The 15,022-nt window shown below is 44.9% G+C and overlaps 1 protein-coding gene and 1 long non-coding RNA gene across 2 annotated transcripts in view; one reads left to right on the top strand and one right to left on the bottom strand.

Annotated features, from left to right (window-relative positions):
* Window positions 1-10,334, bottom strand: part of PDE4B (phosphodiesterase 4B) — a 216,467-nt gene extending 206,133 nt beyond the window's left edge. The window contains exon 1 of the mRNA XM_055724489.1: window positions 10,195-10,334. The gene's annotated coding sequence lies outside the window, so the exon portion shown is untranslated. The remainder of the gene's footprint in view (window positions 1-10,194) is intronic.
* A 450-nt stretch (window positions 10,335-10,784) lies between these two features.
* LOC129737174 (uncharacterized) lies at window positions 10,785-12,111 on the top strand. The gene is made up of 2 exons (XR_008734724.1): window positions 10,785-10,910; window positions 11,915-12,111. It is a non-coding gene; the product is annotated as an uncharacterized LOC129737174 (long non-coding RNA).
* The last annotated feature ends 2,911 nt before the right edge of the window (window positions 12,112-15,022 follow it).

Raw genomic sequence — 15,022 nt, 5'->3', positions numbered from 1 at the left:
ACATGACTGCACTTCACAGCTTTAACCCAGGTGCAGCTTGTTTGCTCCCAAAGACACAATATCAAAAATGAAAACCAAAATGGGTTTATTTTCCTGAATAGAATAAGCTTTCTTAAAGAAAATCTGTTTTATTCAACCACAAAGTAACAGGTACAAATGTAGAAAGAGAACGAATATGATGCGTATGTATTTATCCTGAAGTACTGGAGGTAGGACTGACACAGCTCTGGAAAGAAGCAGGTTGACCTCAAGATGGTTTTATAACTATCTCTTGTGTTTTCCCAAATCCACAGCTAATCTGCAGACTGGAAAGACCCCCTGCACTTTTCAGTCAAAGTACTGAACAGAAGTTCAACAGTGCTACAGGCAGCGGCAATCCATTGCCTTGAGAACCAGCTGATATACAGACAGCTCCGCGCAGCAATCACCCATTTGCATTGCCTTATCAATCCACTTCTTACCTGGCTGCAATGCACCTCTTAAAAACAGCATTGAAAAAACAACTTCAAAGCTCTGACTCCCCAGCCTACTCCACGCAAGCAAACTTTAAGATGAGCCTGGACCCGAGAGTACTGCAGCTCTGGTGTAGAGGCTTCCATCTCAGTTTGCCATTTCTTTACTGCTTTTACACTGTCATACTGGAAAGCAAGTGCTGGTGCCCACCAACGTGCAGGTCTTTGATCCATTAGACCACCACAAGACCTATCAAATAAAGAAACCATTAGATATCTCTGCAGAGTAAAAATGGAAAAGGCAATAGTAGTAACTACTCCAGCAACTGCACCATATTGCAGTTTAATCATATAGTGAGTTATGTGAAAGGAGAAAGGCATTTTTTCTTGGAGGATGGTTGCCAATGCTTTCTCTGATGCACTCAAGCCCTGCACAGAAAGGAGTTTCCTAAAAGGCGAGTGCTACAGCAGGATACCTACAGCGAAGCAGAAGAGGAGCACGTGCACTTCTGCTGGTGAAGAGGCACGTGGAAGCATAAGCCATGCCATGGAGAGGAATTTGGAAGATGTCTCCCTGCTTGCTCCTTGTTTTAGAAAAAAATGGCCCTCAAAAAAATAAATAAATGCAGCTAGTATCAGTTCCTCCAGCCGATAAGAGCAACAAGGAAGCTCCACAACAGTAATACCTCAGGTCAAGGAAGAGAAGCAATATTTACTCTAGCAAAATTCACCAAAGCTTTCTACTGATGCACACAAAGTCAACAGAGGTTTGCTTAGAGCTAAGGTACTATTCCTTATCATAAAGCTTCTTTATTTTTACATAGGTCTAAACAAATACCTCCTCTTTTGCTTACCGAGTACCTCCTAACTTTTACTACACATAAATGATTTGAGGAACTAGTTTCATTACAAATGTGTTACATGATAGGAGTCTTGCACCATAACAGTACTAATCTTGTAGACTAGCACTTGTAGAGAACATTTTTTACACTGATAGTGGATGATTAAGGAACAAGGAAAGATGCTAAAGAATGTACCTTTCTCCTTCCTTCTAGTTAGCTACTTGCCTGTGACCAGATTATTTTTCCTTTTTTAAAAATACATGGTTTTTCTGTGAATATGCCAATAGGCTCCAGAAGAAAACTAAGCATTAGGGAAACAAGTCTTTATTTTTATAGTTCTTGTGCCTGACTTCATTTAAACACTACCTTGTTCTTGCCTCTCCGAGAAAAGGCATTTAAAAAAATCTTCAATTTATATTTGAATCAATTCAGTGACCCACAAGCAGCTTTGGGGGGAGGGGGGGGGGAAGTTCCTATGGCTTCTCCAGAAATTACAGAAAACAATAAAAATGAATGTAAAATGTGAAAAAGCACACAGGCCCAGTTCACCTACAGAACAGGGCAAACACTGGACACATGGCAAGTAAAACATCAAACCTCTAACAGTATAGGCAGGGGATTTCAGGATACCAAAACATTATGCATATGTTGAAAGCAAGTGAAAAGCTCAGAATAGGAAAAGAAGATCACCAGCTTCGTAAAAATGCCAGGCTTCTAATCACCCTGCTTATCCAGTCCAAGTATTTATCTTTTGTTAATGGTTTCCATCCAGAGGTCTGCAAGTTACGTATATACATAATTCATTAGGAAAGTGCAGTGAAGAGGAGTTATAATAGAAATTTCTGAGTGAATTCTAGAAAGGAAATGCAAACTTGAGCCAGAGAAAAGAAAGAAGGAAAAAAAAAAAAAAACAACCAAAAAACCAAGTGAGGCATAGTCACTTCTCCCAACCCTGCATACCTGGGAAAAAACAGTGGGGATGGGTATCCTCGGAACTATTATGGTAGAACATTAATTGTTATTAAAGCAATAGGCCACTGGCCTAGAGGTTCTTGATGATGTACCCCTTTTAGAGTTGTCTCAAGCAAAGATCTGTCACAAAATCCTCAAGGTTAGCAGGCAAGGATACTGCTCATCCCAATCTGACTCTCCAACTTTGTTCTTCTTGCACTGTACCTCACCACCAAGGCTCCCTGGAGAAGCCTCTATAGCTTTCAAGGATGACAATGCCTGAACAAATTTCCCGTTCTCCTTTGAGGATGCCAAAAGATAAACCCTAGATACCCTGAAAGTTTTCTCTAGTGGGAAGAGGAGCACTTATAGGAGAAGTGGCGATCTGAATCCAAGTGCTCAAAAAACACTTAATATCCTGCTTCTAAATGTTCTTTGTCTTCTGCCCAAGAATGGCAAGTGGTGTTTCAAGTTCACAATAACACTAGCCATTCTCAGACGAAAAACAGAAAATCTTGTGCTACTTCAGTGACAGTTTTCCAAGCTGATGCCTACAGAGACTGCAAATATTATACATAGATGCCTTTTCTTCAAGTGGAATGACCAAAATAGGCAGTAGGGGGTTTAGCTCTCGCCCCACACACAGGCACTGTGAGATTTATTATTAGTATTCCTGAGCACACTGTGCATCCTGAGAATATGATTTTTCTTTGAACAGAATCCCATCAAACAGAGCAGCTTCACCCCGAAGGTTTCCATATGTTTTTATACTTATTTTCTTCTCAAGAGCTCTTCTGAGGTTGGATCATTTTCTGTTTCTTATTTGGGCTTGTAGTTTCAGAAATGGTTACTACTGAGGATTAATAATTTTGGATTCCTCTCTTCCTTAAGTTCCTGTTTTCATTATTTATAAGCACTCTTGAAAGTATCCCTGTTGCAAGGAGCTCCACTCCAGATTTATCCTTCACATTTAACAAGTGCTCTGGCAGTTTCAGAAGGTTTTTCTGGTACTGTTTGTTCAGGCGGTATGCAGTCTATTGCTTCCTTGAGCAATTACTGAATTACAAAAGCATGAATGAAACAAAAATCAATTGCAAAACTGTATTTTTCAATCTGAGCATAGTACTGTTCCTTCAGCCAATGTTCTGAAGTAGTTTTTCACTCGGTGACCATCTCGCAGGCAGAAATCATTCAATGCACATCAGTCTGCTTGACTCTGACGTTTAGCTTCTGTTTAGCAACAAGGTTAGAGAAGGTTCTCCCCCACCAAGCAAAATTTCACCCCTTTTTTTTTTCATGTTTCATAGTTTACATCCCTAAACTGATTCTTACATGTCAGTAAGAAAACACTGCAGCTCCAACAGCTCCCAGACTTACATACTGCACACAGTCACTTTATTCACGTCAGTTTCCAGAAGAAACACTGTTTTTTCTGTGTCAGTGGCACCTGAGTTCACCCAGGACCCCAGGCAAAACCATGGTTATTTATTTTCCCAAAGGAAAGGGTCAACTTATTGTTTACAAGTTTAGAAACACTGTTGTACAAGAAAAACATCTGAAAGAATACTGATGAGAAAATCCCAGCATTAAGCTCTCACGCAAACTACTTTTTGCAGCTTCCTTGAGGTATCTTTGTAAAAAAACACATCACTGCCTCAGCAGAATATTCTCTCTAAAACGCTGCCAACAGGTCGAGTTTCCTTTGGGGTTTGGGGAAGCAGAGGTGACTTCTCTCCCAGGCATGACTTACACAGCCACCCTTTTGGCATCTGCTTATTTGCTGCTCCCCACTCTGCCATGCTTGCCCAGCTCTCTGTAGTCTTCAAGACCGTATTGTTTCCTTGAATTTATTTTAGATGACCTCTCTTTCCATTTCTCTCTTCCTACTCCTTTATTTGTAGAACAGAGCTTCTGCTCTGTGCATTGTTTTACAAAATATGCCTTGAATACCTTGTGAAAAATCATTCTTCCATTGCAAACATCACACAAACAATGCCTGCCCAGTTCATGCAAGTTGAAAAGTATTTGTTAAAAAAGGTATTAGCACCAGATGCTTGGTTACCCTTTTAGTCAACCTTTTATTACCTGTTATGTTTTAACTATAGAAATTCTAGTTCCGTGCTGCTCACTAACACTTCATGCTTGGAAGGCATACATTTTACCACAAATAGCCGCTGTTCCCTGCAAAATCTGCTGCTTATAATCAGGTCAAAAGTAGGGTATTATCAGCAGTGCTGCAAATAATTAGAGAGCAAATGAGTACATATTAACTCTTTAGCAGCTAAGTCAGGTCACTTGAACGTTCTTAACAAGCAGCTGTTTGCAAATGAAGTTATTTCAGCAAATAACTTTCACAGTTTTTCTCAAAAATGTCATCTAATGTTTGCAGTCTCATGCTTCCATTGAAACATAGCCTAGACATTCAACATAATGCAAAACCACTGAGGAGGTCCTCCATCCTCTTCTGGGCATCACTCATGACACTCCAAGAAACAAAGAAAACATGAGTCACCTTAACTTCTCTGATGCATTGCAAAGGATCCTGGTGGCTTCTGCTGCTTTTCTGTTACCAGAAACTAATTTAATATAAGATAAAGCATATCATACACTGAAATAATGGCATCTCATCAAATTACCTGCAGCCTGCAGGAAAACAGAACTGCTGTACTATTTCTTGGCCAACCAACAGCGAAATCACCTGAGAAGGAAAGGTCCTCTGAATTAGCTAGTGTTTCAATTATAAAAAGAAACGGTAAAAGCCTCAGTCAGCTTAGTGCTTTCATCTTCAGAGAATGGCCTACAACAGTAGGGAAAATACCTCTGAAGAGTAGTAATAAGGATTTAAGGTTTTCAATGATAAACAAACAAAAAAAAAAAAAAATCACGAAGTTTGCAGCTCTCTTTGATCAAGTTCAACTTTGCTGCAACTGCCTGGGCAGGACAGTCCGGGCTCTAGCTTCCCCCAGCCAACCTCCACAGCCTGGTCTGAAGGAACCTCTGTTGTAGGGCACTAAAGGGGCTGACACATCATGTTTAATATTGAACGACCCACTGGGGTAGGACTGCTCTAGTTACACTTGTGATTTGGGTCTCTGAAAGGAATATCCACATTTATTCCCAAGGCTACAGCCAGTGAGGCAAGGGACAAATGCCCTTGTTTACTGGCAATGAAGGGTCAGTATGACTACACCAAGGGTCGGATGGAATCCTTCATGGAGTGAAGGCTCTAAAAACCTCAGAGCTGACTCCACTTGCTGGGTAGGAAAAGCAGTCTCCATATGGCTGCTCACAAGGGGGACTGCCTAACAGGAAACATCTAAGCATAGCAAGTTTTAACAGAAACCTGGACTTTAACTCCAGCTCAGCAAGGCTGCTCATCTTCGGAGCCCATCAAGAGACATTTGCCTACTTGAATCCAGCCATCACAGTTTATGGACCGTAATTCAGCGCATTTCTTAGTGTGTTAACTGCTCCCATTTCTAATTCCAAGCTCAGAAGCTCAACCCTAGTCAAGACTTATCCTTCAAGGCATTTCCCCCTGTTAGTATCAGCCCTTACTGGTGTTACAGAAAGAAACAGGCATCAACCCCACAGCTTGCCAAACCCTAACCCTAGTTTTAGTCATACTACTACATGTCACATTTCCACACATGGGGGAAAAAAACCACCTAAGCTCATGACATCACATCTCTTTTCCTGTGGCTTTTTATGCCACGTTGCACTGAATTCTCAGCTACTTCCACCCCACCAGAATCTACAAAACTTCACATACACCAACAGTAATGCTGTATCACCCACCCACCTCATCCTGAGCCCCAAAGCCAAATCCAATCCAGCCTCATTTCACTGTCCCACAGCCCATCATAAACCACCTGCTAGCACCAACTCTTACCCGTCTCTTAACTCTTCAACAATTTAAAAGTAAAGATGTTCAGCCCATAAGGTACCAAGCTTTATAATTCTACCCCAAATAAGCTACCTCTTTTTCCCCCTCTATATAAAATAACTTGCTCTATACAATACATTTGATCTACACTGTCCCAATTCCCAACTTACATTTTCAGTAACACCAACACTGTCCTTACTTCTTCCACACCCTGAACCTGCACAGACCCCTCTGGATCCTACATCTTAGTTTGTCACAGCCTGGTTTCACGGCTCCCCCACCAACAGTAGCCAAGTCCGGTTGCCCTCACAGAAACACCCTGTGTCCCAGCCCCACCTGACAATGCCTCCCCCCATAACGGGACACTTCCCCTCCCCTCTGCCTGCTGGCCATCTCTCAGCAGGTGAAAGACAACATTTAGGTTGAAGGAGGCAGTCAAACTACACATGCACAAAGCACTATCCAGCCCATGACTTAGCTTTTGGTTCCTCTTGCCTCCTCACTCCCCACTGGAAAAATACATCTAACACTCCTTGCTTGGCTTCCAAAGAGGAGAGAACATTCAGGAAAGAGAGATGGACGGAGGGGAGGAAAAACCCCCACAAAACACACACACACAAAAGACTACACAGAAAGAAAAGGGAGAAGCAAAGACAAATACAGGGGAATTTTCTGGATTTTTGTCCCCTGACTTGCTAAAAAAATAAGCAAAGTGCACTGTTAAGTGCACAAACATGAGAAAGTACCAAACCCAGAGTGCACATGTGCACTTACAGAATTACACATTTTAAGCATCTGAATAGCCACAGATCTAATCCATCATCATCCACTAATCTATTTTCTCATCACTGACAGCAGCGCCAGATGCTTCAACAGAAAGTGCAAGAAATTCTACTGTAGGCAGACACAGAATAATCTGCTCTCCTAGAAAGTTTCCTCCAAGCCTTATTTCTCAGAGACTGGCTTAAGCTATGATGGATAAACATTTACATCTTTTCTACAGCTCTCCAAAATTGTCTCTTTAGTATTTGCAAAGTTTTTCATATTTCTGGATACTTCTGTGATTTACAGAAATTACTTTGGATCTAGACAAGTTCTGTGCTTCAAGAACACTCTAGCAAATAGTCCCCCAATCCAACTAATTATATATCTAATGAAAAAAAACAATTAACAGTCTTGAATTTTTCCATTTCACTGCATGTCTACTTGTTTTTATATTGTATGACCAGGAAAAAGGGTCTTAACTTACCTTCTCTGTACCATTCATCACACTTTTTAATATGTTAATGTGAATAAGGGATATACTCTTAAGCTATTTGAAATATAATGGCATGTAGGGCTTACAGGTGAGCAGAGCCAGTGGCACGAGCTAATGGCATTTCACACTCAGAACGGCACCAACAGAAAGCAGAAACAGGCCCTTCGTGCATGTTTTTAGCAAGCGACACGACGCTATCAATTTGTTCTTTTTTTTGTAAAAGCAAGTTTTTAAAGCTGAAAACTTTGTTCATAATTAAAGAAATTCAGCTAAAATGTTCTACATAAAACAGTTAAATAACCATTCCTCTCCACTGCCTCAAACCAAAACACTGCAGCAGCAAGAATCTGAAAGTGAAGCTGACAAATTATTTTAATTCTCTAAACTATGGGAAATACAGGGGGAAAAAACAGAGCATGAGTAATAACATCAGATTAATATCCTTTTGCCTTAGAAGCAATGTATGTATTGCTTCTAAAGCAAAAGGATAGTAATTCCTTCATATTTAATATATGTAGACACATATTTGTTTGCAATAGCCTTCAAGTTTAGGGGAGCACTTTCACATCATCGTTTGTTCTATGCCTTTCTAATAGGTTTTTTTCCATCCGCTACAGCTAAATTTATCCTACTGCCATAACTAGACACTTTAATTTACTGATGGAACTAGTGTAAAGACTTACATGCTTTATTTGCTGCATAATAGCCTTTAAATGTAAACAAACAAAGGTATGTCTATGCACCATTTTCTCAATGCATAAGAACTACTCACATCTATACCAGAACAGCTTGTACAATGCAGATCACTCCAGGGCAGGATTGTTCGCGTAAAACAAATCAGCCCAACTGGCCTAACTTGTCAATGCTTAAAACTGCCGTTTTAGGAAGGATTTTACAAACCTATCCATGGCTATCCATTTAATATACGGAAATTCAAGATAGTTGACTGTAATGACTTTTTAAACAAGACTACTGTTCACAGAGATGATTAGACAGCTAATCCGTTACAAACTTCCTGACAGGTAAGTCAGACTCTTCAGTAAGGATCTGAATGCTGAATAAGAAGAGGCCTCCATGTGAGGTGGAAAGAGCTGGGAAGCAAGTACAGGGGTGGTTGGGGAAGAATAGGAAGGTCTGGGACACAAAGCTGCCACTGCTGGGCAAACAGAGGGGCTGGTGAGCACTGAGAAAAGTGAGAGGAAAGATGACAAAGCAGGCTACGAAACTCTCTGTGGCACTTCCATAAATATATTTTCGGAAGAAGCAGGCAACAAGGCTGCATCTTGTATTTTACTTCAGATTCATGTTTAAGCATTACATTAAAATGGTTTACCGGAATCTAAAATGTTCAAAGATGAGAATAAAGTAAAATGTAGCTGTACCTGGAGTACCTGAGCAGGCCCATGGAAATGTATTAGAATAGATTAGATGACAAGAGAGACAGATAATTACAATGAATAATCTGCTATATGCAGCCAGTATACTTAATAGTGTACTAGAAAAGCACTCTTTTTACTAAAGAGCTTTAGATTCTAGATGATTTATAAATCAGAGATTTATTTACAATCTGGCCACCATCTCTGAAGCTGGTGGTGAGGGATGCAGCAAATAAGCATCTTGCTCATAGCGGTATAAAAAGTTCTCCGTTTCATTCGATTTTAAATGTGCCAATGCAATTATTCAGCTTATTCACTGGTGCTTCCTCTGGACATCAGAATTTCAAATGAAAAAAAAAAGCATTGTATCAATTGTGCCGTTAAGATACCTTACACATCTATCAGGAACTCCCTCTCCAGCATAGGGGACCTCTTGGGATAGGTCCTACTGCAGCAGACACACAAAACAATTCCATGCCTCCGTGGCTACGCTGCACCCCGAGAGATCTACAGTAAATAGCTCGTTGCCTATCACAGCTGATTTATCACTCCTCAACCTTCACCCAGGGAGGGAAAGGAGCACCCCTCTCCGCCAGCCTGTGCGGCACCCAGGGGCTCGCAGGCAGCTGTTGCCTCAGAGCCGGTGCAGAGCTCCGCAGAGGAAACGCTCAACTTCCAGATCCTCTCTAAACTCACAACTCCCACCAGGCACCGAACTGAGAAAAGGAGAACCAGAAAAAACAAACTGACTCAAACCACATGTTAGGGAACACGATGCATAGCTGTAAAGCCTGGAAGAGAAAATGTCATGGAGAAAGCAGCGTTGGGAGGACTGACCCCAGCAGCTGGAAGGGTGCCGGGCCCCGCTGGGTGGGCAGCCGATACCAGACCCCACTCACGGGCAGAGCGTGGCACCCATCCCATCCCATTCCATCGCGAGAATCCGACTCCTTTAAATGAGAGGCGATGCTTCAACAAGACAGCCTTAACAGGTGCGAAGTAAAATGAATAATTCTAACAGAAATTCAGAAAGACTGCAAGAAAATAAATAAATACAAGTGCATCTTCCCTCTCTGGAAAACCACTACCTTTTTTTTTAAAAAAAACCCTACCAGTTCTTAATGCCATGTGATTCAATACCACAAAACTTGCAGAAACCGACCCACAAGTGACTCAGATGTCTCCCTCAGCCAGACCCGCGGCGCGCAGGCGGAGGCCGCACCCCCGCCGGGCCTCGCAGCGCCCGGCCCCGGCCCCCGCGCCCCTCGCCCCGTACCTCCGGCGCCGGGGGGGCTGCCGGGGGGCTGCCGGGGGCCCGGCCCTGGCGGCGGCCCGGCCAGGCGAGCAGCGGCGAGGCGCAGGCGGGCAGCCCAGCGCCGCTGCCGGCCCGGCCCGGAGCGGCGAGCCCGGAGAGCCGGGGAGCGCTTACCTTCGCCGGCGGCCCGGCGTCCTCGCCGGCGGGGGGAGGGGGGTGCTCTGCGGGTCCCCAGTCAGCGCCGCTCCTCAGCGCTCCATGGCTCCGCCGCTCTCCCCCAGCCGGCGCTGGTAGAGGGAGCAAGGAGCGGCGGCGGCGGCTTCAGCTACCAGGGCCACCACCTGCCGGGGCTGCGCTCCGCTCCCCGCGCTGCCGGCAGAGCGCGGCGCTTCCCCTGCGGGCGCGGGGCGGGCTCGCCTCAGCCTCAGCGCCTCAGCGCCCCGCTTCCAGCCCGCCGGGCGGGGGCGGCGAGGGGCGCGCGGCGGCGGCCGGCCCTGCGGCGGGAGCGGGAGGGGGCGCGGGGCCCGCCGGAGCCCTCGGCCCTGCCCCGGGGGAGCCCAGGCCCGGCACCGCCCGCCGCGGGAGCCAGCGGGGCGGCCCCCGCCTCAGCCCCGCGGGACGGGCGGCCACGCCGGCGTTCGGGCCTCGCCAGCCCGTTTGGCCGGCCCCCCCGCCGGCGGGAAGGCGAGCGCTGAGGGCAAGCCTGCCGCACGGCACCCGGCGCAAGGCAGACAGCCGGCCTGGCGTTAGCGTTGCGTCCGCAGGGGCAGCGCGGGAGAGGAAGCAGCCCGCGCGCCTTGAGGGCTTGCCTCGGGAAGCATCGCCCTCGGCCCCCTGAGGGACGGAGCGGCCAGCACCCCCACGGCCGAGGAGCCACCGGCCCCCTGAAGGTAGGCAGCCCTGTACACTGTGAGGGGCGGCACAGGGGACGCCCCAGCACGGCCCCCTGAAGGTACACAGCCCTGTATGCTGCGAGAGGCACAGAAAGCCACACCAACATCACTTGGCTCAGGCTGGCTGACAAGCAGCAGCTTACCTTAAAGCTGGCAAAGTATCCTAAAAATGGCACACTATCTTGCAGCTGTATGCTAAAGCCACTCGCTGGTCACACCACCCCCAAACACCCATGATGTGGAAGATAAGGATAACTCATTTTATATGGTTTCGTTACGGTAGGAGCTTCTGTTTGATCCTAAGAGCGATGCAAGATCCTTGGGCGTTTGATGTCTTTATCAAAGGCCAAGTTTCTGGAGTAATGATGCGAAGAACTTAGTTCACATTTTACAAGAGGAAGTTTCTAGTCTTCCCAACTGAGGAGCAGCATGTGGCTTAAAGAACCCACACCAACTCCCAACACCTCAGAACACAAAAATAGAGTGCATTCATTATAAAGCCTTTTAAATTAAGAGTTAAACTTGCTATTTGTGGATGACACACAGACCCTTGTTTTCTTTCCCAGGGATTAATGACTACAGCCTCTGGAAACTGAACAGAAGGCTGCTTTGTTACAATTCTTGATCAAGTATGATCCCATACCCTTGTATCCCACAAATGCACAGTGCAGACCCTACCAGATCTTGATAAACCAGTCTTTATGCAGTGCAGTGTAGAAGAACAGTATTGAATGAAAGTTTTGTACCACAATCATAAACAGGAAAAAAAGGTTGTCTGTATAGCTGTTCAGTTATGCTATGGTAAAACTAAGAGTTAATAACTGCTCGAGAGATTTCTATAATTTACAGACATTTATTTTTGCATACAGAAGATACAGAACTAATTATCAACAAAGTTTCTATTTCCCCCTTCCCCCCAAAAAAGGGCAAATTTATTTCTGTGCATGTAGTGTAAAAAAATTGTAAGACTGCTAATACTTTAATTCAAATTACAGTTTTAGGTATATACTGTATTTCCTTCATTACTTCATACTGCAAGCAAGGGTACAGAAGGCAGCCTCCATGAATACAGATCCCACAGTGCCAGAATTTTTGAAGCAACTTAAAAGCATTTCTCTAGAACGTTTTGCACTGTTACAACTTGCAACTCATCCTTCCCTTTGCCAATAAACTACCACTCCCAACATTTCGTAGCCTATCACGTCTGAAGTCCCCAAAAAGAAAGATTTGCACTACTATCTCTTCCCAACATCATGGTTGGATGTGGAACTAAGGATGCTTACATTTGGTCACAGGAGCTGACCTTTATCTCACACAAAAGCAAGACACCAGAGGTTGGGGCAACGGGGATGCCAGCTGAATTTCAGCAGAAACGGGAGCTATCACCTTACAGAGCAGCCAGCTAGGCTTTTGCCTCTGTGGCTGCCTGCAGTTCCTGCAGAGGAAGGGCACTTGGTACCACATCACTTTACTAAGCAGCTGTCCGGGGATAATTTGCCCTGGTGCAAAGCAACAGTGGCCAAAGCAGCCTTTGCGGCAATGCATGGCAGGAGCCCTGCTTGAGACGGAGCTGAGCCTCAGGTCAGGATGGCACTGTAGGTCTGAAGGTTCTGTGGTGTCTTACAGCCCCATACACTCCCTCACGGGGATGGACACGTACTGATCCGCACCAATATACAGGCTTGCCCTGCCCCAAGCCTCATCCTTAGGTAGAGAACACCTTTGTTCTGTCATGCAAAGGGTGTGCTTTTGGGAAAGAATATGGCACACAGGTCCCAACTGCCTCCAGAAGAGGCAAGTGAGACCAGCACCAGATCTAGTCTGACCTTCTGTACTTCATCGGTCGTTGCAATTCACCAGCTTCCTCCTGTTCGGTATTGTGTATTTGACTAAAGTTTGTCTCCCAACATCACCCAGCCTGGGTCAGAAGATAAGGCAGAGGTCACCACTTAGCAGTCAGTGAGCAACCAGAGGAACAGGCAATAAAAAGTTTACTTACCGCTCCAATTTGAACTTGTCTGACTTCAGCTTTCAAATAGTACTTCTTCCACCCTCCCTGCCTAAACCAAAAATTTATATTTATTACATGCTAATCAAGTCACTGCTTAAGCTACTTTTTGGTAAGTCAAGTAGATTGAGCTCTTCAAATTAGTCATACATGGTGTTTTCTCCCCTCTTCAAACGTTTTTACAGTTTTTGCTAGGCCTCTCAAAACATGCCAATACCTTTTACAAAATTGGGGCTGCCAAACCGTTTGTATCATTTCAATACCATGGAAGAGCAGCAAGTAGAAACAAGGTGATTCTCCCCCTCCCCATATGCTGCCTTGGTCAGCAAGTCATGTAAGACATCTGATCACGAGTCCGGTGTGCAGGGGTGTTAAACTTTGTGAAACTCCATAGAGATTAAATCTAGAATCTAGGGAAGCGTTGCCAAACCTGAGGTGGTCAACCCTTCTCTAGATTCTAGATTTAATCTCTGTGATTTAGGTTGAGGCAAATCCTTGATTGTTGGCTATGGAGTATTTAGGAGAGTTGTCTCTTAACCGCAAGCACCGAACATACATGAGTTATGGCAGGACACAAAATTCCCAACGGCTAAAAGAACCCCCTATCTTCTAGAGTACAAGGCCAAGAAAATTAAAATCTTACTCTTAGTCCCCCACAGCTTTCAGGCAGCACATACTAGCTTTTTAACTCCCTGGCAACAAGAAATACCAGTAATCCCGATTCAGTCAACAATTCACAAACACTGGTGAAGTTTCAAAGCCAAGTAACAGAGAGCAGTGTCTCACCCTGAGGGGAGGAGGACCTGGTTGTTACTGCTGCCTGTTAGCTTGCAGCAGCAACCTCAAATGATGCTCCTCTCTTCACAGCGCTCTGGTTTTCTGACATCCTATTGGAAACTTGAATACTGGCAGCTGATACAGGGAGGATAAAATTAAGAACCTGCTTAGAGGTCATGCTGTGATTGTATCACAGGCTGTGTTATTCTTACCTTCCTCTGCTGAATCTGCCAAGTCAACTTCAAGAAGTCATCCATTGCATTAAGATATTCCACTGACCCTGAGCACTCATAATCTGCACTAGGACTGAACGCTGGAAGGCTTACTGTTCTTACACCGCTGTACTGATATTTACCAAATACCATTCATGAGCACAAGTTTTTCAGCATCAGGAAACTCTAAACATCCTAAAGGACTTAATATCCACAAATCTGAGTGATATCCTGCCAGTCCGTGAGAAGGTTACGGACAACTTGCACTGACCAATACTGTATAATCAAGGCCTTCATCATTGCCCACAGGCATCTATTTCCCTCTCAGACACACAGTTGTCTGGCAGATCCTGAAGGTTCCTGCTTGTGGCACATCTGGTTATCCAGCTACTGTTCATGGCCAAACCATTTCCTGCGAGAGTCCACAGAGAAGCTGCCCAAAGGCCACCTCCAAGTGCACCTCTCCTAAAGTGATACAGCTTGGCACAAATTTAGGCAAAGGCATAGAGATGAAGCAGTTTCATTGGCAGCGATGAATTACTCTCCTTCTCTCAGTAGGTAGGAGGCAGGCATCTGTTCTCATTCTCCAGAGTCACTTCATGCTTAAACTTTTAACCCTGGCATCCCACTGCCTTCCACACAGGAACTGGCAGGATAATACACTCCAAGGCTTTGAATGCTTTCTGAAGGGGGGCATCTTTCACAGCGATGGGACAGTGTTCCTCCACTGCTGGGCCTCTTGCTTACAAGGGCCCATACCAGGCAGTGGACAGACACTTGACGGTGCCAAACACTCAAGTGCCAACAACAAGGAGATGATGCACAAGCGGTCAGTTCAGGCAGTAACTCGGGAATATCTTTGGATGCATTGTTGACACTGAGCTCCCACTTGCCAGTCTTAAGTAATGCTTCTCATCATCTCCAGGTGACTTCTTACCATTTCTGTCCCATTATGGTGTATGATTCGATTGCGATTTTTCATGCTCTCATCACCTCCCAGTTGAAGTACAGATACATGGTGCAACTGGGAAGGCAGCTCACAGCGCTTCAGAAACTCAAGCTAGTATACAGGACAGTGCAGAACATCCCCTTAGCAGCACCAATGGTAACCA

This window comes from Falco cherrug, chromosome 12, assembly GCF_023634085.1.
Source record: "Falco cherrug isolate bFalChe1 chromosome 12, bFalChe1.pri, whole genome shotgun sequence".
NCBI lineage: Eukaryota > Metazoa > Chordata > Aves > Falconiformes > Falconidae > Falco > Falco cherrug.
The sequence above is the reverse complement of the archived record's forward strand: the minus strand, read 5'-3'. Positions and strand labels throughout refer to the sequence as shown.